The following is a 22,782-nucleotide window of genomic DNA, read 5'->3' as shown; positions in this document are numbered from 1 at the left end:
ACACCGAACATACCAGAAGTAACTGACAACAGAGAACAAGATGTCAGTCAGAGGAGAGCAAAGGGACCAGAGGGGACACCTTGCACTCAGTCAGGCAAGCTTTCCAGACTCCAGTTCTGCTGTCTCAAAGCCAAGGCCTTTTTCTCTAGACAGGGAGGGCATATTGTTTACCAGCTTTAGAAGTGTTCTAGAAAAGAACTAAAAAACTTGACTAATCTAAATAAACTACAAAAAGTAAGGGTCTTCCACCTAAAGATTAAAGAACTTTACAATGTACTCCTGTATTAAGTGATTTACAGTCAGTGCATCCCTTTCCTCAATACCACTTAATAACACAAAGGGAAAAACGTGCTGATACTTTAGCAAAAGACAAAAGAAAGATACCAGAAGGAACCCTGTGATACAGAGGTCCCTTAGCTGAAGAAGTAGAGCAGTTTCTCCATTTAACATGCATATAAGTCACTTAGGGGTCTAGTTAAAATGCAAATTCTGATGGGGTGGATCTGGAATGAGACCTCTAAGAATCTGTATTTATAACTCCTGATGTTACTGTTCCACAAACCTTACTACCATACCATATCAATACATTATGAGAACGCCTTTTTGGGTAATGTCTAAAAACAGAAGTATGGGTGCCTCTAACTGGGATAGTTTCATTTTACCCACTAAGATACAGAAATTGATGATACTACTCCTACACTATATAAACTTGGGTACAGGATTACTGTTATCAGAAAAATCAAGAAGGGGTGCCTGGGTGGCTCAGTGGGTTAAGCATCTGACTCTTGATTTCGGCTCAGGTCATGAACTCACAGTTTGTGAGTTTGAGCCTCACATGGGCTCTGCACTGACAGCAGGGAGCCTTTTTGGGATGATCTGTTTCCCTCTCTTTCTGCCCCGCCCCCCCCATAAAACAAAACATTAAAAAAAAAAAAGAAAAATCAAGAATACTAAACTAGGTCTTTTGCAAAGAAAAGGTGCTTTGGGAGACAGCAAGGACTGAAAATTTACAAGAGAAACCCATGAGGGGTTTTACTCACTTCCACAAACCTATAGAAGTAGTCTTTCCAGAAGACATATTAGTCCCTTCCTAATGGAAAAATGGTTTCCCAATAGTATTGAAGAAACCAGGACTACCCTAAGGAAAGCCACAGAACATTAGTTAAAGACTGATTATAATGCAGATGTTGGTCAGGGCCCAAAATAATTAAAGAAGCATCACATCACTGTATATATACATGTGTGTGTATAGCTTTAGACTCCTAAGAATATGCTCTTAAAATGAAAAGCTTATTATTTTAACAAAAACCACATCAAATAATATTCACTCATCATGTCTGTTTGTTTAGTAGTAGTAAAATCCTTCCATCTCAAAATAGTACTTCTACATGTAGAGTAATGCTTTCATACAGCACTCAATAACCACTCAAACAGACTCTTCCAAGGAAACGCCAGTGCCAAGTCTCTGCTAAGGATGTGTCACAAGTAGAGAGTGAAGTCTTCTCACTTGCTCCTACAACATCACAGACTGTTGTTACTAGTCTCACCCCAGAGATGCTCTGCACAGAAAGCCTGCACAGCAGGAGACGGCCAAATGACAGCAGTTTCCTCATGGCCCCAATGCTACTCTCAGATGAAGGGTTTGGTTAGTCCAGAGATGACAGAGTTACAAACAGCATAACCTAACAGAATTCTGCACCTGGTGTGTACATCAGAACAGCTAAACCCCCTGTGCCATCAACACAGGATATTTTTTTACAACATAATAAATCCAAAATGTCTGGATAATCCATGGAAACAATACTCCCAACCATCCGTAGGCATCACAATTTTATACAACCAGAGCAACGATGAAATCCAAATTTAAAAAAAATTCTGTATCTTAATGGCCGTCTATTAGAGAAATTCAAAATAATGCACATAAACCACACAATTTAAATTCAGTTCTCCTCTGAAGAGCCCCATAAAATCAAATGCCACTAAGCTGGATTCATTAGAGAGTTTTTAAAAATAAAAGTAGATACGCCCTTGCATTGAAACACTGACCTTCCCTTCCAGTTAGCATACTGAAATTCTCTTTTTCACTTAAACATTTTAGAAGAGCCTGAGGTGACATTTAGATGTATCCCATTTGCCATCGCACACTGAATAAATGAATTGTGGAAGCAGTATTTAGAAGAGAAATTCCCAATGTTCCCAGACTAAACAGATGAGGACACTGGGAATCATCTCCTCTGACCAAATACCAGACACCGAGGCCTTGGTGGTCTCCCCTTTCTCTTGGTCTCCCTCCCCAGCCACATCTGCAAAAAAATATGTATGCAAAAAATACATATAAACAAACACAAGTGCAGTCAGTTACCATGATAATTCCATTAGTCATGACTGGACACTTGGCTATCTAAATCAATCTGAATACCAACTGACCAACAATCATGACACTCACTTACCTAATAATCCTTAGTAAAGAATCCAAATATGCAACTGTACTTGATTTACAGAAAAAAGCAAATGATGGAAATACAGCAAATACAGGTTAAAGAAACAATTTTTAATCCATCAAAAAATACGTTCCTTTTTAAAACAACTTACTGAATGTTAGTATTTTTAGAAATGTCTCAGAGACATAAGAACTAAAACACACCAATCATTTCATTTCAAAAAAATGGTTTCCTATAGGAAAGATTCATGTTCTTAATATTAACCAAAGACAGAGGTACTGTAATGTCATCGCTGTGAAGCTCCAATTAATCAACTTTCCACATATGAAGAAATCGATGGATAGCTGGGTTGCAGTCACAGATTATGGGTAATGCACAGAAAACACTGTGACTCCCAATACTGACTGCACCACTGCCTCTGCACACCCCCGGGCCTGTCTTCCTTGCAGCCCCTCCCTACGGCTCAGGTCCCTAGGTCGAAGATCAGATTCCTGTCCGCAACCGCAGGCCGGCTTCCTCAGCCTGCATTGGCGCTGCAGGACGCCCCTTCTTCCCAGCACAGCCCGACAGGCGGGGCGGGAGGGCTCACCCCAAACAGCAGACTCCCCCCCTCACTGCTAGGTGACCTGGTCCTCCTGACGCCACATCCAGCTGAAGCAGCATGACAAGGTAGAAGCAGCTCCCAGCCTCGGCCAAGGGCAGCCCCGGGTCTGGGTGGGGCCGGGCGGGGGCCGCAGGCGCCGAGTGGCCGTGCCAAGCCCCGGCAGCGAGAACCAGGGGAGGCTGCGATACTGCTGCATTGTGCTGCATCACGGCGAGGGCACTGGGAGCCATCCATCTTGCCAAAAAAGCACATCCCCGCCCAAATAAACCCCACCGAATCCATTTTTCTCCTCTGCTGAAGCACCGTCACACTCGCCCTCTCCTCGCTCTGTGGCCCTGCTTTTGACTGGAAAAATAATGGACTTGGTTTCGTATACTGACATCCACAACACTCCCCTCCCCATCTGACGGCAGACACTTGGCATCTCTCCTCTCACAAAAACAAAGAGAAGGCTCCCCCCAAAAAGGAGGGCCGCGGGCGTGGTGTGAGAGATGAAGACGAGAGGGGCTTCCAGCCCACCACCCCAAAGGCCAGCCCGGAGGGTCACCGCGCTGATACAAACCTGTTGAAGAGCCGGTGGCTGGAGCTGAAGGGCGGGCGCCGCCGCCGCTCCGCGCCCCGAGGCGGCTCACGCCCAGCCCTGGGAGAGTGGGGACGGCAGGGAGGGCGGGGGGCGGGCGCCGGGAAGGGCGGGGGGGGGGCGCCCGGCCGCCGCCTCCGGTTCAGCTGCAGCGCAGCGCAGCGGGGACCACGCCTGGCCGCATCCCCCGTACCGTTACGCGCACAGCCCGGCCCTGTCAACGCCGCCCCCGCTCCCCACCAGCCCCGGCCGCAGGGAGGGCACCCGAAAATACGCCCAGCGTGCTGCCCACTCCGCACCCACCCCCGCACCAGGGCCCGCTGCGCCCCGCTGGAGGGAGTAGGCGGCGGAGGCAGAGAGGAATCCGCGCCGCTGCGTCCGAAGATGGGGCTGGGCGGCCGCGGTGCGCACGGGGGAGCTGCGTTCGCCTCACTGCGGAGCCTGCCGCCCCTGTCCGCATAGCCCGCGTACTAATAAGCACTGGAGATCAAGGCTCCCCGCGCCGCCCCCGCCCCTGCTCCGCAGCCTCCCTGCCCCCACGCCGCTCCCCAGGCGCAGGGCATTGGCGGGGCAGCGGCGTCCTCCGGGCCTGGGCCCGCGCCCCTCCTCCTGTCCTCCCGCCGCCCAGGAGCCCGCCCGGGAGGCAGCCCCAGTGAGTTGGCATCTTCCAGCCTAGGCCCCCCACCTACCTCCCGAGGATAAGGGGGTGGGGGCGCCGGGGTCCCGTCCTCCTCCCGCTCCTCGGCGGCCGGGCGGGTGGGCCGGGAGGCGACTCCGCGGGGCTGTCCGCGGCTGGGGCCGGGGCTCACAGGACGGGACCGGTGGGCGCTGCTGCGCGGGGCTGCGCGCTCGCTCCGGGCGGAGAGGCGGCCGAGGGAGGGACTGGAGGAATCCGCAGCCTGCACGGCAACAGCTGCACTGATTCCGGGGGCTGGGCGGGAGCGCGGGGCGGGGGGAGGAGGGGAGGGAGCAGGCCGGGAGGGGGCTAGGGGCGGGGAGAGAGAGCGCGCGGGCGCCGGGAGCGCGCACACACACGCGCGCGCACACGCTCTCTCCCGCACACCCTCCACACTCCTCTCCGCTCACTGCTCCTCCCTCCCTCAGTTCCTCCCTCTCCTACCCTCGGCGCCTGTCGGGAGCCCCGCAGCCGCCCACCCAGCGCCTGCAGCGCGCGCCAGCCGAACCTCCGGCGCGTCCACGCACTCCCCAGCTGAGGCTCTCCTACGGGCTGGCGCCTACCTCGTCATATGCCGCGGGGACCCGCCAGGCTGGCCTGGCCTGGGTGGGCACCGCCGCCGCCGTTACCCGGGCGAAGGGACAATGGGGGCTTTGTCCCCCACAGCCGGCGAGGGCCAATTTCACGTTTAATTTGAGGCTAATTTGATTATCGCTTTAGAAAGGGGCAGCCTAATTTTCTACGTGATTTGTGCAGCCTCTTTTCGCCCGCGATGTTGGCGTTTGGAACGCGCTGGAGAGTGTTGAGAGAGGTTTTAGAGCGTCCTTTGGTTGTTTTGGTTTTAGATATAGGTGGTGATGCTTTATAGGTTCCGCCCAGCCTCATAAAGAGCCACAGTGACCTCTCCGTGGGAAACGTTGGGCGGTGGGGGCAGAGGGTTGTTCCTCGGTGAAATCACGATCTTCCCCCGATTTGTGAGTGCTTCTTCACCGTGTCCCTAGGGCGGACAGTCCCTACAAGTGGTTTGTGCAACTCCTGCCTCTGGGCGTTCTGGCTCACTCACTTCAACCTAAAACCGGGTTCTTTTCCCGAGCCACCCGTGCGGAGTGGGGTCGTTCAGGCAGCAGGGCAAGCCCCGCGATGGTTTTAGGATTTGTTTTCTTCCCCTACCCAAAACCCTGAGACGGACACCGGCCGTTAACTCGAGTTTTTGTCAAGTGCTAACGCCTCTTCCCAACCAGCTTGCCCACCCAGTCAGTCCCCAGGCTATGTAGAAATTATGGAACCGCCACTGTTGGGGAGAAAGGATGGTGTCATCACCATGTCCACGAATAGAAACGCTCTTTAGAGAGCAGAGTCGGGGGAAACTGACGTTCTGCCTGCCTTGTAGGTAGCCAACGGCTGCACTGCAAGCTTTCACAAGGAAGAGGGCCCTTCTCCTTTGAATACGCCCAAAGGCTTCTGTCCCTAAAGATCTGACCTCAACCGCTGAATAAAGACAAAAAAAAAAAAAAAAATTTAGATCATGCTTCTATCTCAAATCAATAGACCCGAGGCCTGGTGGGTTTATATTTTTTGCATGTATTTTTTAAATGAATATATTTTTAAATAAATGTAAATGAAATTGTTCCAGCAGAGTGAAGATGATTCTTCCTTTTAGCGCTTCACCATCAGTTTGGATGTTTGGATCAATGTTTACTTTTGATATATATGAAAAAAAAATTGAGAAAGGCAAGTAATTTAATATTTTTCCCAGAGGGTTGATCAACACCGCCAGAAGGTGAACTCTCCAAAGACAGGGTTCTTTTGTCTGTTTGTTCACTGTTTTGCACATAGCAGGCGCTTAGGAGGTGCTCAAAAATATTTGTTGAATTGTACAGAATCAACACGTAAGTGGCTGCCCTCATTAGGTAATACAGGAAATCCACCAGGAATGAAAGTTGTTTCCCTTTCACTTATTTTGCTCCATAGCCCTCAGCAGTCCCTACCCACAATGTTAATGAAATACCAAAGAAAACAATGGCAATTGTGGAAAATGCCTGTTTAAATTCTTGCAGTATTACTCTGAAATGGTGACTCTTAACAGCTTCCTTTATCACAGATAACAGTACTTGAATAAATCTCCATTTAATGGATGAGTCACCTCCCCTACCCCATTCCACTCCCACTTAATTTTTAAAAATTTCTTTCAAAAAGGGAGGCCACACACAACCCTAGCAAGGTACTCTAGTAAAGTGCCAATAAGTATTTCAAAAATGTGAAAGGCAAGGATTCAAAGTTTCACTACAAATACCTGAGTTTTCATCAGACTTTCACTATAAATACCTCACAATTTTGAATTTTTTTGGTGGAAAAAAAAATCATCTAGAAGAGCCCAGTGTACCGCTGACCAAAAAAAAGTAACAGGACAAATAAAAGAGTCTAAATATGGAGAGATTATTGGTGAAGACCTATATCTCTGAAAGGCAATAATCTAGAAAAGTATAAAAAGCCTTAGTAATGATGGTAACTCAAAAGGATTATTCTCAAATATGTCAGAAGCTGCTTTGTTGAGTTCTTCCTCACAATAGAAATCAAGATGATTTAAAGGAACCTAGAACTCATTGATAATCATGTCTGTAACATACTATACTATTACTCTCCATTTTTGAAGCCACGTGATTATATATGTCTTTGTCTCCCATAGAAATAGTACTTTATTACAAAACTTTTGCAGATACAAATTGTTATTTTAACTTCCCATTCAAAATGTAGATGAAAAGATTGTCTATATATATATGTCACTACAGACTAAATTATGATGTTATAATACACAGTTCCCAAATCTCAGTATAGCACACGAGTTCCAAACCAACGAGTTAATTTATTGCTGATATCAAATCAACTGTGGTTCCAAGAGACCATCTCTTGGTGAAGCTGTCTTCTATGTGTCAGCTCAGCATTATAGAATATGTTAATATTATGGTACCTCCATGTCAGTGGGTACTTGCACAATCTCCATTGTAAGGAAAGACTATGATGGAGGGTTAAGTACCAGCAACTAAATACTTCCACCCAGAAATGACGTAAGGTTACTTCCACTCACATTTCATTTGCCAAAGCAAGTCCCATAGCTACACTTGAAACCGGATATTGACAAACAATAGTATTGTCTGCCTGTTTTATTTAGAAAAGAGAGACTGGTGCTTAAAGTATTTCCTTGGTTACATTAAATCAACCCAATTAAAACCCATCTTTTATTGTATTGATAATACCCTAAAATTTGAAATTGAGAACACATTTTGAACATTTGAATAAATGTTTTTCATTTCTATTTACTCCTATTACTCCTATTTACTCCTAATACTCCTATATTACTCCTATTTACTCCTACATTTCTATTTACTCCTACTACTTGACTTCCTTTCAACTCTGAACTAGTCTGGAAGTTTCCTCATAGTAGAAATGTTCTATTTGGGGCTTCAGACATATTAATTTAGCACTGGGAAGATGTAAAGACTTACATGTTTGAACTATCAATATCATGAATTAATAGCTTTTAATATTAAAGCACTATTATTAAAGCACTAATAACACATTTACTGATGTATGAAATAATTCATTCTCTCATTTATTCAGGAAATATATATACTTTGATCTGTTCTAGACCATGAAATAGAGCAATGGGCAAAATAGAAAAAAATCACTGCCTTCATGGATTTTCCTTTCTAGTAGGGGATACAATCAATCAATAAACAAGATATATGTGGGATAATAAATCTGAATAATCTAAATATGTAGAAATAATATTTATAAAGTGATGAGAATAAGAAGCCTAGCTTTCTATGAAAGTCTCCTCAAATTTTCTATTAATAAAAATAAACGTAGGTAGCAATTGTAAAATGCTTTCAGTTTTTAAAATGCTTTAAAAAATATATTTTTTGTCCTTTTTGTTAGTCCTGTGGGGTAGATATTAATCCCATCTTATAGATTAGAAAACTGAAGACAACAGTAGGTTAAATAAGTTGCCCAAGGTCACACTGCTACGAAGAGCCACTGGTATCTGCTTAGAAGATAGCATAGCAGAGCTGTGTGCTTGACATTGCATTATTATTAAGAAGCAGTTTTGTTTTGCAAGATGAAAAACTTCTTGAGATTGATGGTTGTAATGTTTGCACAACAATGTGAATGTACTTTATGCCATTGAACTGTACACTTGAAAGGGTTAAAATGGTAAATTTTATGTATTTATTACCACAAGGTTTAAAAATGTTTAAAAAATGTTTTAAATAATTTTAAATTGAGACCTCTAGAATAATAGAATAACTGCTCTCTTAACTCTTCTTCAGTTAACACATTTGGATTACACAATTTATTCCCTCTGTATTGTGGGCAGATTGACTGATGTCCATAGCACCCCAAGCACACTTTGACAGTGGGCTGTATTCTGCTACAACTGTATTTTTCAGTTCCTGCCATCGTGCTATGTACTTACCAAGTCAGTTGGGTTTATTCCCAAATTTATTTATGCCAGTTATACTTGTTATAGTTATACCTATTTTACTTAGTAATTATTCTTATTATAATTAAGCATCACATAAGCCAAATAAATGTGTAAAGAGACTTATTTCAGTGATAACTAATTTGCATATTTTAAAGTTTATTTACTTATTTTGAGCAGAGGGATGGGGGAGAAGAGCGTGTGCACATGCACATGAAGGGAGGGCAGAGAGAAAGGGAGAGCGAGAATACCAAGCAGACTCCATGTTATTAACTCAGAGCCCAGTGCAGGGCTTGATCTCATGAAGCCTGAGATCATGACCTAAGCTGAAATCAAAAGTCAGACACTTAACCAAATGAGCCACCCATGTGCCCCTAAGTTGCATATTATTTAAATGTCTGTTAAAGGCTAAAAATACTGCATCAAATTATATGTGGGCAAGATAACACTAAAATTTAGGGAAGAATGGAAATCATAAAAACTTTGAAATATCTGGAGTCAGGTTGCTTTGCAAGCGTCTCTAAATTCTTAGTCAACTTAAAAGAAATCAAACTATCAGATAGTTGTGGCTTATGCAAAAATAAGTGGTCTTTCACTCAGTAAACATGTTGGAAGAAACCTTTTGACTATCAACTGATTAGCAGGTAAATTTAAATTCATGTTTCAAGTAAAGTAAAATTTTATGTCTTTTTCCAGATATAAATCTATTGTTATTTTTTCAAAATGTGCCTCATGGATTAGGCAATGAATTGTTAGATGTGACACCAAAAGCATGACAAACAACAATAAATACAGACAAGTTGGACTTATCGAAATTGTAAACTTTTGTGCATCAAAGGGTATTACCAAGAAAATGAAAAAGCAATCTAGAAAATAAGAGAAAAGATTTGCAAATTACACATCTAATAAGGGTCTAGTATCCAAAATACATAGAGAACTCTTACAACTCAACAACAAAAAGACAACTCAATTAAAAAATGGGCAAAGGACTCAAACAGAATTTTCTCCAAAGAAGATAATACAAATTGCCTATGAGCACATGAAAATATGTTCAACATCATTAGTCATTAGAGAAATGCAAATCAAAACCACTATGAAACAGTATTTTACACCCACAAGGATAGCTTTAATTTTTTTTTAATTTTATTTAAGTCCTAGTTAGATAACATGTTGTGTAATAATAATTTCAAGAGTAGAATTTGGTGATTCATCACTTACATATAACACCCAGTGCTCATCCCAACAAGTGCCGTCCTTAATGCTCATCACCCATTTAGGCCATAGCTTTACTTAAAAAAAAAAAAAAAAAAAGAGAAAAAGAAAATAACAAGTATGAATGAAAAGAAAATTCAGCAAGATGTAGAGGAATGGAAGCCTCATATATTGCTGGTGGGAATGTAAAATGGTGCAGATGTTGTGGAAAAGAGTTTGGCAGTTCCTCAAATAGTTAAACAGGATCACCACATGATCCAGCTGTTCCATTCCCAACTATATGCCCCAAAGTCCAGAAAACAGGTATCACGCAAACACTTGTACACAGATGTTCATAATAGCACTATTTGCAGTAGTCAAAAGGTAGAAACAACCCAAATGTCCAACAATGGATGAATCAAAATATGGTATATACATACAATGGAAGAGTATTCGGCCACAAAAGGAATAAAGCACTGATACATGCTATAATGTGGGAAAAAAAGACACAAAAAATCAATATTATATGATTCCATTTATATGAAATGTCCAGAATAGGTAAATCCACAGAGATAGAACACAGATTGGTGGTTGCCAGGGACTGGGAGAGGAGCAGGGGAGTGGATGGGGTATACTTAATTTCATACCTAACTGGTATGAAATTTTATTTTGGGTGATGAAAGTGTTTTAGAATTACATAGAGGTGGTAGTTACACAACATAACGACTATACTAAATGCTACTGAAATGTCTGCTTTAAAATGGTTAGTTTTAGGTTATCTGGGTTTCACCCAATTAAAAAAATATAATTCAAAAGTGAAAATCTTTTTTATTTCTCATTTAACATTATTTTTCAATAACCAACCACCCACTTGTCCTATCTGGTGAATAGGCTTCTGCATATTCTTTAAAACTTTCCTACAATGCACGACTTGAGAAAGGGTTTGTCACCATGTACCTCTCATATATGTAAGTTGATTATTCCACTTGCCTATTTTCAGACAGCTTGATTCTAATTATCCCACCACAGAAATGTTAAAGGGATTCTGAGTCCATATCGTTTTGGGAACAAACTAGAAAAAGTTATTGGACCCTCCCTTTGGCATATAGCACTTGAGGATGTAGCAGCAGAAGACCTCTCCATAAAACATCATGCACTTTTTCTTTATTTTCTCAGCCTGCAGTGTCTCATACAATAATAGCCGCTAGAAATGTAGCTGGAGTGACAGAGAACTGAATTTCTAATTTTACTTACTTACTTAATTTTTAATATTTGAAGTTTTAATTTCAAGTTTAGTTAGTTGATATACAGTGTAATATTAGTTTCAAGAGTAGAATCTAGTGATTTGTCACTTACATACAATATCCAGTGCTCGTCAATTTTACCTAATTTTAATGAATTGAGAATTAAATTTAAAAATCAGTTCTTGGTTTGAGTTATCAGAAAAATGTTAACTGTATTTGGAACAACTTGGATATTCGAATCTACTTGCTTTAACTGTAAATTTTGTGACGTCTACATACACACCAGGTTCAGGCTTAGTTAAAAAAAAAAGGATATAAAATATCTCAATTTTTTAAATATCTGTTATATGTTGCTATGAAATTATCTTGGATACGATGGATTAAATAAAACTTATTTTTAAAATTAATTTTACCATTTATTTTTATTTGTTCAAATATGGCTATTTAAAAATATTTTTAATGTTCATTTATTTTTGAGAGAGAGAGAGAACATGAACCGGGGAGGGGCACAGAGAGATGGAGACACAGAATCTGAAGCAGGCTCCAGGCTTTGAGCTGTCAGCACAGAGTCCAATGTAAGGCTCAAACCTAGGAACCGTGAGATCATGACCTGAGCTGAAGTCGGATGCTCAACCAACTGAGCTACCCATGCATCCCCCCAAAATTTTTAAATTACATATGTGGTTCACATTATGTTTCTATTGGATAACTTTGTTCTAGGTATTGTCAATGGGGACTCCAGTTATTGGCATCCTCCCTATTTAGGCTGAGGAAAACTAAAGAAAAGCAACTAGAATTTGGAATATGCTACCAAGTGAGAATCCAAAGTGAGGCCTAATCTCCAACTTTCAGGCTTTCCATAGTGCCTCCATCACAATGGCCTTGGTATGTGTGGGTGGCAAGCCTTGGTGCTCCCTTGTGAGCAGAAGGCAGTCATGGCTAATATTTTCATGACTGGTGTCATTCTTTCAGAAGTCCAAAGATGACCTTGGCAATGACAGAGAGGCATTGCCTCAAGATAACCCCACCCCCCAACGTGACATAGTTTGCCAGCCTATGTAAAGGATTCCAGAAGTGGGCTAGATTCATGCCTAGAATTCATTTGAGAAATTGCAGAAATTCATAGGCTGATGGGTGAGGAACAAAGAGAAGAAAAATCACTTCCCCACAGAGGTCAGAAAAGTTTAACATGCCACTGGTTTGAGGAGTTCTTCTGTCTGGACTGTGTGATTAGATCTTATCCACTTTGCCTCCCAATCATACTTTTGATGTTGGAGTGTCCTCATTTCCCATCCTGGGCCCTCACATTCTCAGTAGGTGGGGATGCCCAGCCGCAGCATAAATGCCGTGTCTCAGGGCATGACAATAAAACACTCAGACTATCTGAACATTTGCTGTGGAGGCAATGAAATTCCTTCCTTGCTCGCTTCTCATGGTTGGCAGGCTGTTTTTTCTCTTGGGTTTTTTCTTTTATACGCAGGCTAGAGTAAACAAGAGTTCAATTTTAATGATAAGCATTTATTTAAGACTGAAACTGGAGCCTGTATAGAATCACAAAAATGAAGAAATACTGTATTTGCTCGATTTCAGTTAGTATTTCCCCTACATGAGATATGAAGTATAATAATTTTTTGTTATTGTTTTAACACTGTTATTTTTGTCACTCACATATATCTCTAGGCACTCCGCTAAGTACACATACTCATTTTATTTATTACTTGTTTGTTTATTACATGTATTTGTACTTTTATTACTCTATCTTACCAATGAGGAAATTGAGGCACAAAGAGGTTGGGTTACTTGTCTGAGGTCTTACAGCTAGCAAGTGATGAAAACAGAATTCAAATGCAGATCTGACACCAAGTTTCTAAGTTTGTTTCTAAGTCTGAAAAGGGAAATAGGATCTTATGACATTTTACTTACTAGCTTTACACTCAAACATAATGAGTCAAAATATGGGGCCAAAACCACCTTTTTTTTTTTTTTTAACTGAAATTGCTTTAATAAAACTTTAAAAAGACTTTTTTTAGATGAAGGTTGTAAGGAGGTATCTAAGTTTGAGGAAGTTTTAAGCACCTGGATTCTTATATGTTTTTGTTTCAGAGTTCATGCAACTTGAAAGCCATCGGTTCCTTAACAAGTCCTGCCAATATGAAATAAGAAAAGATACTTTAAACAGAAAATCCCCCTGTGTTTGGTGAACAGAGCGGTATTGTTGTTTGCTTTTTTAAGGGGACAGAAGATGGGGGTCGTAGTGGGGGTGTTTGTTTTTATGAGGTCTGCTTTGAAAAGCTCTTCTGAAGCCTTCCCAGGAGTAACCAAGCAGGAGTGCTGGGGTTTGACGCAATATATACTGGCTAAACGTGGGCCTGCCTCAGCTGCAAGTAATTTAATCTCAGGATTCTCTCCAAATGGGACCCTGGACCACAGCAATCTGAGAATGTCGTACATTGAATTTCTAATTGCTGCAGGACTCTGTGGTAGAAACAAAAATATTTATAGGTCTAAGTTTCTTAAGGTGGTGGGTTACCTTAAGAACGTGGGATTTCACCCATTGGGGAGGAAGGTTTGCACCATCTGATAGATAGATTTTTTGGGAAAGCTGGAAAAGTTATCTGAAAACATTCCCTGAACTGTGTCATAGCTGTTGGAGTGTAGATGCTATCACTTTAACCATTCCCCCCACTTTTTTTAAAGAATTTATCTCATCTTGGGGTGCCTGGGCAGCTCAGTTGGTTAAGCATCTGACTTTGGCTAAAGTCATGCTCTCACAGCTTGTGAGTTCAAGTCCTGCATCAGGGTCTGTGCTGACGCTCAGAGCATAGGGCCTGCTTTGGATTCTGTGTCTCCCTCTCTCTCTACCTCTCCCCTGCTCATGCTCTGTCTCTGTCTCTCTCTCAAAAATAAATAAACATTAAAAAAAATTTTTTTTAAAAAAGGATTTATCTAATCGTTTAAAGTAATCTCTACACCCAACATGGGGCTTGAACCCTGCAACCCTGAGATTAAGAGTTGCATGTTTCATTGACTGAGCCCACCAGGCACCCCATCTTTAACCATTCCTAAAAGGAGAATCAGAGCCTTCTCTGAGTCCTCTGATCCTCTGTTCATTTGCCCTCCATGAGGATTTGAGAATTTGCTAGGTTGCCCCCTCCCTTCTTCCTCAATTGAATTCTCCCAGATCCTCCAGGAAGAATAGGGGTGCTGATATTGCAGCCCAAGGCCTTTCCTTTAACTACCAGCTACCTCCCAGGTGGGTGGAGGCCTCTGGCTGCGGAGCATCTATCTGCATCAGGTGGCATGAACTGGGGAATCAAGGTGGCTGGCTTGAGAAGAAACCTTCAAGAATATCCAAATGGGCAAAATTTCACCTTTCAAATGGCAAGTATGCCACAGGAATTCATATCTCAGTACAAAGGTACAGCAATAAATTAGTACACCATTCCTTAGTTCGACCCTAGCCTCACTGAAAACTGAAGATAAACAAATAGGATAAACATCTGTTTTTGTTAAACATTGTCACAATCAGAGGTTTCTCTTAACTTTTTCTTCAAATAGGCAATGCATTTGCATAATTAAAAAATAAAAATGGTAGGGGCTCCTGGTTGGCTCAATCAGAAAAGCATGTGACTCTTGATTTGGGGGTCATGAGTTCAAACCCCACATTGGTGTAGAGATTATAAATAAATAAATAAGTAAATGATCAAATGGTTTTTTTTTTTAATTTTTTTTAACGTTTATTTATTTTTGAGACAGAGAGAGACAGAGCATGAACAGGGGAGGATCAGAGAGAGAGGGAGACACAGAATCTGAAACAGGCTCCAGGCTCTGAGCGGTCAGCACAGAGCCCGACGCGGGGCTCGAGCTCACGGACTGCAAGATCATGACCTGAGCCGAAGTCGGCCACTTAACCGACTGAGCCACCCAGGCGCCCCAATGATCAAATGGTTTTAAAAGGAATGCATTGAAATTCTCATTCTCACCCTGTTCCCACCAGTCCCAAACCCCAGCCCATTTCCTATAGGTAACCATTTTATTTTTTTAAATGTTTTTATTTATTTTTGAGAAAGAGAGAGAGAGAGAGAGACAGAGACAGAGCATGAGTGGGGGGAGAGACAGAGAGAGGGAGACACAGAATCCGAAGCAGGCTCCAGGCTCTGAACTGTCAGCACAGAGCCCAACACAGGGCTTGAGCCCTGACCTGTGAGATCATGACCTGAGCTAAAGTCGGACGCTCAACCGACTGACCCACCCAGGTGCCCCTATAGGTAACCATTTAAAAATTTTTTCTATGTACTCTTCCAGGGCACCTGCCCAGTGTCCGTTTAGGCATACATAACCAAAATCAAATATATATTCTTATAACTTCTCTCCCTTTTCCGTAAAACAAGGAGCATTCTACAAACACTGTTTGCACCTTGCTTTTTTTTTTTTTTTTTTTTCACTTCATGCGTCCTAGAGATCTTTCCTTAGTAGCTTTCCTTATGGTAAGCTTCCTTATTCTTTGTTGTTGTTATTAGAGCTGCACAGTATTCCATTTTATGCCACACTTTTTTTATTCAGGTTGTTTCAGTCTGTGTTCTTTTATAAACAGTGCAAGCGTTTCTAATCAGACATTTCTGGCTCAAATTTTGTTCCTTCTATTCTCTTGAAATTCTTCAGGCTTACAGAGGGCTGCCCAAGGGGTGCACACTAGACTTACAGAAGGATAGATGTAGAAAAGGCTTTAGAGCTGGCCTAATCCAACCCACTGTTTTAAGGAGAAATCAAAGCTCCTGTAAAGTGACTTCCCCAGGGTTACAGAGTGGGGCCAGAGTCTAGGTTTACTGCTTCCCTGCCTGAAATTGTACCAGCTAGATCACACAGCTGGATGCTGAGTGTGTGTGTGTGTGCGTGTGCATGCCTCTAGGAATATAAAACTTATTGAATGCAATGTCAAACATGGTAAGAGCCAGGAGGAGATTACAAAGCCCCTTTCAGCATCGGATCCCTTGGAGCAGGAAGTCACCTGGTTAGGGAAAATCTGGAAAGGCTTCATCAAGGAGGCAGCATTCGTGGTGGGCCTCGAAGGATGGATAAGATTTCACCAGGGAAAAAAGATGAAAGACAAGAGTTGTGAACATGGGAAAACATCAGGTATCTTTGGGTAGCAAGGAGCCTACTGTGGCTGGAGCACAGTGTATGATTAGAAAATAAGACTACTAGTAGTTTTAATGAGACTAGTGAATGCTTACCCTAGACTAGGTGTTATTCTTATTGCTTTATCAATACTAGCCTTTAAATTTCACAACCCTGTGAAGCAAGTACCAGTTGCTTAAAATTATCCCCATTTTACATGTGGGGACACTGAGGCACAGAGAGAGTTGATAAGTCAACTTAAGTCAAATGTTACACAGTAACATTACATTCTAGAGAGTCCGACTCTAAAGCAGTGTTAACACTTCTCCATGTTCTTAGGAAATGAGACTGGAAAAAGCCCTATTAGAGAGGATACTGGAATGCTTGTTGAAACACAGAAAGATTTATACTGCCTTGTTTGTAAATGGAAGGAGATACATGTTTATTGAGCATACATACCTTAAAAAACGTGTGAGATAGATATCATTTTCGATAGAATTCAGATGGGGAAACTAGGGTTCTGAGAGGGAAAGTAACTTGCTAGCTAGCAAGTGGCAAGAGAGCCCCTGAGGCCGGCATGTGAATGAAAACCAGTGCCTGCGCCCAGGCTGACATTTATCCAAACACAGCCCATAGAATACTAGTGCGTAGCTTAGAGGGGAATGGGGTTTGTGGTCAACTAAACTTGGGAAATGCTAAGATAAACAAAATTAGATCTCAATTTAATTGCAGATTTTAATATACTTTCCATGCTTCATAGAGAGGTAGATGTTGCATCACGACTTACCATGATTCACTCTGCTCCCACCATTTCCAAGCCCTGTGTTCAAGTCATATTCAGTGGAAATAGTGCTGGGAGGTATACTGGTTTGGGAAAGCCTGAATAGAACATACTGGAGAAAGGAAGGAAAGATGTGTTTCCTGATCAGCTGGGCATACAGGCACTCTTCACAGATCTATAATGTTAAAATATGAAGGGCACATGAATCTTACTTTCTGAGGATGGCACAGAAAATAAGTCATCTAAACTTCCATATCTCAGAAGACTGGAATGTTTTGTGGGTTTTTTGTTTGTTTGTTTTGTCTTGGTTTAAGTATCAAAATGGGAAAACCTGATTTGATTTCTAAGCTAGAAATCTCCCAATTTCTATTCTAGTTCTTTCACACCCCAAGGTAAAGATGTTGCAGTGTTGGGAACCAAAAAATATATGTAGGGTATGCTTTTTAGGTTATGCCCGTGAACTTAACTTCTGATTAGCTGGTGGTTTAATTTATAATCTGATATTGCTATTGTATTACTATAAAAGAGAGTATGCTCAAAAAGAATACCTTCACCCTTTCCTTCAAATTGCCTCATGAAATGTAAAAGTTACATGTATGGCATGAGTAAACCAAGTAAAACCTTTGTCATTAAAAAAGTATTCTGCAGAACACCTGGATGGCTTAATTGGTTAAGCATCTGACTTTGGCTCAGGTCTTGATTTCACAGTTTGCAGTTCATGAGTTCCAGCCCTGTGTCAGGCTCTGTGCTGACAGCACAGAGCCTGAAGCCTGCTTTGGATTCTGTGTCTCCCTCTCTCTCTGCCCCTCCCCCACTCATGCTCTGTCTCTCTCTCTCTCTCAAAAATCAATAAACAAAAAAAAAATTTTTTTTAAGTATTCTGCAAATCTTAAACACAGTGTGAAAATAATACTCTTTTACCGGCTACAAATTCTGTATGTCAAAGGTCATTTCTGTAGGCAATTGTTATTACATTTGATAAGTTGAATGGAGCTTCCTTTTCAATTCTATGAGTATTTTTTTTAATTTGCAGGATGATTATTGGAATGGCCAGAAATGCCATCGGTGCTGATTTCATTACCCCCATAAAATGACCCAGCTCTAAGAACAAGAGGGAGATTTAATAACATCCATTCTTATTTAGAGAGCTGGGGTGTGGGTAAAGGCTTAAATACAACCCTGAGTTCTTGCAAAAACTGGTGGGATCACTGACAGTAGTGTTATTTCATACTTCTGGAGACATTTGACGGGGATCTCTTCAGATACAGACAAGATCGACTTTTGGATATTTTTCCTAAGAAAGTTTTCATAATAACATACTTTGCTGCTGCTGCTGTTGCTCTAAAATTTAATTTTAGTGACTTGAAGCTGTGAGTAAAGTTCAAACTCCCTCTTTTACCACTGCATTCTGATTGGAAGGTAGCTTATTTAGGATAGCCATCAGTTCTTTTGCCCGGAGTCTACAGTAAGAGGAACCCAAAGGAAAAACACAAATAAAAAGACGGTATTCACTCATAATCTTTCTTAGGCCAAAATGAACAATATATATATACAAATGCTAGTGAAACAGATTGAAAATGGAACCCCACAGGAAAGTTGAAAATGATGCTAACTAATTGCAATAAAATACAAATCCACCCATAACCTAATTAATATAAATATCTTCTTTCTTTTGCATACCCCATAACATGGACATATACATTGAAATGTTTCTCAAGCACGGGCAACTGGGATCTCCAACCTATGTAACATACCAGCCTTATGAAAACGTTCTCATCTTAGGAACCACTGGATTTGGGATTCTGTACCATTCTAGTGGCTTCTTGGTTTTGGAATTGGGTAGGAAATCTTGGGTGAAAGGAGACTCAAGATGTGCGTCCTGAATTGTAACCTTGGCACCACCCACCCTGTGAGCTCAGACAAATGACTTCATCTCTGGTGCCTGTTTTATTATCTCCCAATTTCTATTCTCGCTCTTTCATATCCAAAGGTGCATGTCATCTGAAGCCTTGGGCACTTTGCATCATAAATCAGAAACAAATCCAGGAGTGAGAAAGAGTGAAGGAGACAAGTACCTGGCTAGGAACACTAAGTTTCTGCACACACTTTGTATTAGGTTTTGTTCATGGTGTTTCATGTTCTGGACCATTCCTTCCACATTTATACATTTTCTCCTGGTCCTTGGAAAACTGAAGTCTCTGTGGAACATTCCATGAATGATCATCAGCATTACGTTCTACTAAAATAACTGGGACCTATTTATAAACCACAGGAAATTGTTCTTGCTCAGGATACTGTCTGAATAAGTAATTTAAAAAGTGGAAAACACTGTCAGTCTTCCATATGTTTTCTCTATTTATTGTTTCCCAAACTGGCCTTGAACATTCCTATCTCTATACCTTTGTTTATGCTATTCTCATAGCTCACATACCTTCCTCACTTATTCAAATCCTCTCCTTTAAGATTCAGCTCAAATATCACTTTTTTCAGGTAGAAATTTCTATAACTTTTGACATGGGTCCTCACCCCCCACAACCCAGGGATCCTTTTTTTCCCCTCAAAACTATGAGTCACTTGTACCCCCAACACATCACTTAGCACTTAAGTCCTACCCTATTTTGTTTTCTTCTTGTTGCCATTACATAAAATTGGGATTTCCAGAGTCTGTGAACACCTTGAAGAGAAGCTCCCACATGAATAAACCAAGATAGCATCCAATACACAGCTAAGAACACAGAAGGTGCTTAGTGTTGTGGATATAAGGTGATGGTTTTCAAATGGTCTAAAGCCAAATAAAAGAAAATCACAGAAACCCGATGTGCAAAATAGACAAAAGTTGACCCAGTGTGGTAGAAGTTGGAGTATAGATAGGGACACTGGCATCCCATAAAATGGACCCCATTCCCTACCCTCCTCTTTGCTCAGATGCTGGAGCATCCCCACAGCTCACACTCCCTTTCTCCCTTGGCCTGTCCATGCCAGTGTCCCCAGGCTTCTGTGCTGGGAACCTGACCTTCCCAGCACCTTAGTGGCCTCATTCCATTCCCTCCAGGCATAAGCATAGATGTGTCTGAGCTGAGCTGTTAGAACTCTCCAGTGTGCTAATGTTACCTACCCGCTCCAAAATGTTTGCATTCTCATAGAATTTTTCTAAAGAGAGCACCTCAACCACACCCATGGATCCCTAACCAGTCACTTGGAGAACTCAATATGGCTGATCATGGAACAGTCCTTTTGACCGCATTCCCTCTTTCCTACTGCCCCAGCATATTCCCTTAGGAATGCCTGTGTGTTTGAAATTCTGGAAGTCCCCAATAGTATTTTCTGTCAACACAAACATACTCTTCCCCATAAGCAAAATTCTCTTTTCTCTTTCATACTCTCAATTAATTGGAAGGAAATAGAGCAAGCAAAGTTACCGGTAGTAATTTTTTTTAATTGAGGTAAAATTGACATATAGCATTATATTAGTTTCATTTTAATGAAATTATAATGATTTCATGCAAATACATTTTGCAAAGTGATCACCACAATAAGTCTAGTTAATATCTGTCCCTGTTCACAGTTACATTTTTTTTTCTTGTGATGAGAACTTTTAAGATCTATTCTCTTAGCAACTTTCAAATATGTAATACTGTATTACTAACTACAGTCATTCTGGTGGTACATTTTGTGTGTGTGTATTTTTAATGACTGAAACAAAACAGATTTAAAACCTCAGCTCCTGGAAGAACCATTTGTTCTTGCCGGTCCTGTACCTCTCCTGGAAGTTTACCTTGGCTACTAATCAAGCCTTGCATTTAAGAGCAGGGTCTCTGAAGACATCCTTGTTGACGACAGTTTTGTCCAAGAGGATATGCACAGAGTACTTTATGGGCATGCATGATTGTAGTTATAAACTTTCACAAAAGACTTGATCTTTGACCTCTTGATGATTTCCTTCTTTCCCATGGCAGCTTGTCACTTTGCAGGGATAGCAGTCAATTCTAGCCACCAGAGCATGGCTGTAGGGACAGTCTGAGGTATCATCATCAACATTCTTCATGATAACTGCTTTGCATCCGGGGTAGTGACTGGCCAGGACCAGCATCACCTTCCCCGGTTTCATGAACTTGCCCATCTTGATGCCATCTAGATGAACTTGCCCATCTTCGAGCCTCTAGAAGAAAGCTCTGGTGGTACTTTAAATGGCACAAGACACATCTCATTCAGAGCACAGAAACAGAATGAAGAGTGGCTGTACTGTCCACTCCTTGGCCTGGCATCATTCCAGCCCATTTGCCCCAGTGCTGGACTGCACTCCTCCAACATTGACCACCATGGCCTCCTGCTCTCTCGGGCTCCACACTCGCATTCTTGCTCCTCCCTTGATTTGCCAAACATGCCAAACAATGGGTTTGTCCTTGACTTTACACCCTGTTGACCTCTTTGATTATGGAGATCCAGTTTTCACTTCAGACCCCAACTCAGACCCTGGTGCTCTTAGTTTTGTTCACTGGCCAGTGGCCTGTCTGGGTCCACAGATCCTGGCAACTTCAACCACTTCAAAACACCAGGCCCTGTCAACCACAGACGGCAGGCCACACTTGCCGGCTGCAATCTGGGGCTATCTTCCAGGAGACCCTCTTGCCTGTGCTACGAGCCCACTTCCATTCAGTTCCAAACCCTTAACTTAGCAACTCCGATCTCAGTAGCCTCCTGACTTCACACTGCATGTATTCTTCCCACTATTTACACTCAGATTACCTCTACAGACTTTGGCCTTATTCACCTTTGCCGCTCCATGTGCCCTCTAAAACCCTTTGGCTTCTCTGCCCGCCCTCCCCCCCCCCCCCCCCCCCCCGTACCTGGCCCACTGCAAGGAGAAGTCATAGCCTCACCATCACCAGTGTGGAACATTCCACTGGCCCCTGAGGAGTGGGCATAAGCCAATCAGGAGAATGATTTTCCTGATAAACCAGTCAGAGAGAAGAGCTTTTTGGTGTTCTTAAGTCCACTGTGCAGGTCAGGAGATTATTCTCAGAGAGAGATATGAAATAGGGAATGTAAATCTGGAGTCTTAGTCCAGTTACAAGGAGGTACACACATTTTATAAAGGGAAAGTGATTTAATCTCTCTCCCATCATTTTACCAGATGGGCTGAGTCCTGCTGGGAATGTGCTGCGAGGGAAAACGTTTATCAGGAAGAGAAGTAAAGGACCTGGGATTCTTGTTATCCATCTTCCATAAGCAGTCATTTCTTTTTTCTTTTGTATTTTTTTTTTTTTTTTTTTTTTTTAGGGAGAAAAAAGTGTTGGCCTGAACTCCTCGTGCTTTCTTATGTAATAAAAAAGTCAAGCAAAGGTCATGTCTTGGTTCAGCCTGGACTCGGCAGACTGCCTGCATTATTACAGTGCTGGGAGTCTGAGGCTCTTTGCTCCTTGAGGATTATCATGCAATTCCTCCACAAGTGGTAGGCCTCTTTCTCTGCAGAGGGGGCCCATCTCAGGGCAGGCCATTATGATGTCTACTCTGTTGTTGATGTTCAGCAAGAGTTATATACATCTTAATGGTTTTATAGTAGAAATATTACACTTGGGGGCAAGATTTCCAAAACCAGTTCTCTGACTATGCTAAGTCACTAGCCTATCTGGGTCCCTTTGCTCATTTGTAAAATTATAAATTGAT

At 42.0% G+C, this 22,782-nt stretch overlaps 1 protein-coding gene and 1 pseudogene across 2 annotated transcripts in view; both read right to left on the bottom strand.

Moving 5' to 3' along the window:
* SPTBN1 (spectrin beta, non-erythrocytic 1) overlaps positions 1-4,468 on the bottom strand; it is a 198,318-nt gene extending 193,850 nt beyond the window's left edge. Inside the window, exon 1 of one of the 2 annotated variants that reach the window (XM_027072443.2) lies at positions 4,315-4,468. The gene's annotated coding sequence lies outside the window, so the exon portion shown is untranslated. Of the gene's footprint in view, positions 1-3,607; positions 3,761-4,314 lie in introns of those variants that run through there. The other variant, XM_015074694.3, reaches the window with a different exon arrangement.
* Positions 4,469-20,646: 16,178 nt separating this feature from the next.
* LOC106977198 (60S ribosomal protein L27-like) lies at positions 20,647-21,810 on the bottom strand (annotated as a pseudogene).
* Between the last annotated feature and the right edge of the window lie 972 nt (positions 21,811-22,782).

Source organism: Acinonyx jubatus, chromosome A3 (genome assembly GCF_027475565.1).
Source record: "Acinonyx jubatus isolate Ajub_Pintada_27869175 chromosome A3, VMU_Ajub_asm_v1.0, whole genome shotgun sequence".
NCBI lineage: Eukaryota > Metazoa > Chordata > Mammalia > Carnivora > Felidae > Acinonyx > Acinonyx jubatus.
Note: the sequence above shows the minus strand (reverse complement) of the source record. Positions and strands in the feature narration are given on the sequence as shown.